We start from the raw sequence: 4141 nt of genomic DNA, 5'->3' as shown, positions 1-4141 counted from the left end.
CGACCCACACCCATGAAACATTGTTGGCCAAACGGAGGAGAGGGAGGTGAGGAAGCACGGTGCCGGCGGGCGTCACTGCCGCCGCGCCGCCGTGTTGCATCAGGGAGGGCGAGTGAGCGAGCAAACAGACAGGAGAGGGAAAGGGCTTGGCGCCGCCGTTCAGTTCGCCACCATGTAGCGCCGTCATCCAGCCGGTCGCCTCTGCTGCATCACTGCCGCCATTTTCGCATGCGTCGCCGTTTCGTAGATCCGCGCCTTGCTGCCGATCTGTCACCGCGCTGCAGCGTAGCCATGGATGAAGCTTCTGCCACCACTATGAACTGTGCGACTGTGAGAGAGGGCGATCGGCGGAGGGAAGGTTCTGTTCACGCGGCCGAGCCTCCCTGCTTCAGATCTATCACCGCCCAGCTGCCGCCGTTACTTGCTCCTTTGCCGTTGAAGGTGGTCAGTCGTCGATCGGGTCTGGGGTAGAGCAAACGCGACAGCCAGAGAAAAAAGCAATGTTGCTGCCATCGCTACTGTCACCGTGGTGGTCACCGTCGCTGGGGTCGCCCCTGCCCCCACCGGAGCTCGCCGCTGCTGATGATGGTAAGCCAAGCTGCCACGTCAGAAAGGGGTTTCGACCGCCGCAGGTGTCTAGGCCGGAAAAGGGAGCTGCGTCTCTGTGATTCTGACCGCTGGGAGTGGTTCCGTGACTTCCGGGAGCCGGGAGCACTGCCGGAGCTTCTGACTGCTTTTGCCGTCGCCAGAAAATCCTATCGGTAAGGGTTTTACGTTGGTTCTCCTTTCCGTTGAGTTTCTGGGAACCTCATTGTCACTGCATATGGTTCAGGTCATTGCTGCCGCTTGAGGTGGCTGCCGGGCTGCCGCCGAACCGGTTCAAAGACCACCGCTGTTTCAGTTCAGCCGTTCCTGCTACGATTTGGTAAGCGTTTCGACTTGAAAGCCCTTTTTGTTACTGTTGTGTTATCTCACGCTGAGGTTTGTGGCGTTAATTGCTATAATATTGAGTTTTGATTGTTAATTGTTGCGATTAGAGTTGTTATAGTTATTGCGAAAGTGGCTGGGAGCTGAGGTTTTGGTTACCGTCAGTTCGAGTTGAGACAGAAAGGACTCTGTGAGACTTTTGGGTTATGGATTTGCGTTTTGAGGTAGGGGCGCTTTCCGAAAACTACAATTTATTGTTGGAATTATTACATATGGATACTGATGTGAGATATTGTGTATTTGGTGGTTGTAATTGCCTTATGTATTATTTGATTGACTCGGATGATTATAGATGTTGGTTTGGCTGAATTGTTGTGCGGCTTTGTAAAATGTAATGTTTTGAAGTTGATTCTTTAAAAGATTTGAAATCTGAGTTTAATCCGTTGAGGATTGGTTTGAATTGAGTCAATTATTTTGATGATGTGAAAAGTCGAATACACTTTTGAATTCAGCCTGGATTACTTTAATTGACTTGGTTTTGGGACAAATGATTTGTTACTGAGCCGTTTCTTTAAAGCTTTGGAAATGATTTAAATCGGTTGGTGTTGATTTGATTTTGAAACGGTTTCCTTGAGATATGCCAATAAGGCGACTGTTGGATTTAGCTTGAATTGGAATTGATTTTTGGATTTTTGGACTGTTGAAAGGGATTGACGAACGGTTTAGTTGGGACCTGAACCGGGTGGCAAAGTCCAAGTTTTAGGGGAGATGCTGCCAAAATTTCTATAGAATCCGAGTCCTTATTTAAAATGTTATTTGGAGAATTTTGAGTTTAATGCCTTTCCTATTTATTTCGAGGATGGTGAAATTATGGCTTCTTTTATTACCTTTACTTAGAACAATTAAGAAAGTAATGAAGTTACGCTTTGAAAGAATTGTTGAAAAGAGAATCATGATTTCTCCTTATTTTCCAAGAAGAATAGTATGTCTTTGGGTACAAGTCATTTGAAAGAGAATTTTTGCTTTGAGGCTGTTTTAAAAAGGTAAAACGGGTTTATGTTTTTCTCTATTAAACATAAAAATTGTCCCTTGGAAGAGTTTTCGTGATTTTAAAAGGAATTGGATTTCGATTGATGAGCCCCATTATTTTGACGTTTTAAATAAGATTCAAAGTATCTTTTGAGCTCTAGTTTAACACAATGAAAATGATTCTCTTGGTAGTTTGAAACGCTTTAGATTTAGTCGTGGAATTGAAGCCGGTTTTGTTAAGTAAAGGAAATGGCTTTGAAAGGAGAAATTGATTTCTTGACACGGTTTGGCTTAGATCCTATTTTATTACTCAAAACAGAAAGCCAAGGTTTTAATGATTTTAAGTAAATTTGGCAAAATGAGCTATGATATTCTCCCCTAAGGACTTGGGACTCTACCGAGGAACTTTTGTTACAAAAATCCCATTGTTGGATGGGTGATTTTGAATGTTTCAAAAGGAATCTTTAACTTTCCATGGTTTTGGAAGTTTTGGAAAGAGGAAGCCGAGAGTGGCTTGTTTTAAAAAGGGAATTTTCCTTGAGTAAAAGTGGCTTATGAGCCTGAGATAATTTGAGAAATGAGATCTTTTGTGCTCCAGGTTGAGACTTGAAGCTTTTTTGACCCTATGTCGTAAGTGTGGCCGGGCACTGCGAAAGTCCCGGATGAGCTCGCCCCCATAAATATTCACCAGTGAAGGTGATAGATATGGATCATGATTATGATCAAGTTTATGATGAGTATAACTCGAGTTGGGGATGTGCGACAGAGGGACAGTCCAATGGTTAGCTACCAAGACTTGTCGGGTTGGCTCTATAACCGACAGATGATATCATCAGCCACTAGGGACAGGCATGCATCATACGCATCTATGTGACATTGTTTGGGTGTGCATATTATACTTGGTTTACCTATGTGATTAGTTGCTAATTGTTTGACTTGCAATAACTGTTTGTTTGTGCTTGCATCTTCCTAATTGTGTTTGCTACTAGGACTCTGTTGGACTGTGGTGATTGGTTGATGGTTGGATTGTTTGGGCCCATGGCCGTGGTTGAATTGAGATGGACCGATGGTTGGTTTCGGTTTGGTGTTCCTGGTTTTGAAAAATATGAAAGGCTATTTTGGTTCAGTATAGATAAACATTTTGAAAGGCTTTTGATGTTTTTGAGAATTGAACGGTTCCTCTTTCAGAAAAGATTTCCGACTTTACTTTTATTGAAAACTGTTGTTTTTGAAAAGAGGCATAAGACGGTTATTAACCACTGGTACGGTCTATCTTCACGTATCCTATTATAGCAATTCCCAAAAACCCTCTACTGAGAACCCTTTCGAGGATGATGTTCTCACCCTCCTACATTTTTCCCCTTTCAGGATATTGATGCAGAAGTCACGAAGAGTTTATTTAATTGTTGTGGAAATGCTCTGTGTTGCTTTAGATTATTATTCATTGTACCCTCGCCTTCAACTTGATATATTTTGTCAGAGGGATAGGGATTGTATTGGTTAATGTCTGTAATATTATTTATATATGTATGTATATATATGGATGTACTCTTTATGAGTTTCTTTAAGTGTATTGAATATATGGATGTACGTTATCGAACGAAAGTATTTTTGGATCGGTATTGCGGTTTAAAGTTTTAAACAGGCTCATATTTTAGTATTAAATAGTATAAGTGTCGTCGTAATGTCCGAGCTATCAGAGTTGCACAGCCGGAATCGTGAGCTTTGGTAGTTAGGTTGTGACATTATGGTATCAGAGCAGTCCTTCCTGTAGAGCCTGAGGAATGGACCGACTATGCTTCAATTGCATACTCTGAGCATTTGTCATGTACTAGGTCTTGTCGAGTGACGAGAATTAGAGCTTTATGCACATGACGGTCTATTGAATAATGCCGTTAGTCTTGCATTGCATAATTCTTGGTATTAAGTTTGGCCGGCTTAATACTAGTGAATTGTGTACGTGAAAGCACTAATCGGTTATCATAGATGATATGCGAGTTTTGAGTAAAGCGAATCGTGGGTTTTGGAAACGATGGAAACTATTTCTCGAGGCTATTCAGTTGTGTGTCTTGAAATTCTATTCGAGTCGACCTATTCTTTCAAATCCTAACTTGAAGTTCTTGTTTGCTACTCCTCTTGAAAAGTAATTGGATATTTCCACTCTATTTCTCTATTCATATGCATT

At 42.1% G+C, this 4141-nt stretch overlaps 1 long non-coding RNA gene across 1 annotated transcript; it reads left to right on the top strand.

The window, feature by feature from the left end:
- On the top strand, positions 1094-3517 carry LOC110266374. Its single transcript, XR_002353698.1, has 2 exons — positions 1094-1151; positions 3325-3517. It is a non-coding gene; the product is annotated as an uncharacterized LOC110266374 (long non-coding RNA).

This window comes from Arachis ipaensis, chromosome B09 (assembly GCF_000816755.2).
Source record: "Arachis ipaensis cultivar K30076 chromosome B09, Araip1.1, whole genome shotgun sequence".
In the NCBI taxonomy this organism is placed as follows: domain Eukaryota; kingdom Viridiplantae; phylum Streptophyta; class Magnoliopsida; order Fabales; family Fabaceae; genus Arachis; species Arachis ipaensis.
The sequence above is the reverse complement of the archived record's forward strand: the minus strand, read 5'-3'. Positions and strand labels throughout refer to the sequence as shown.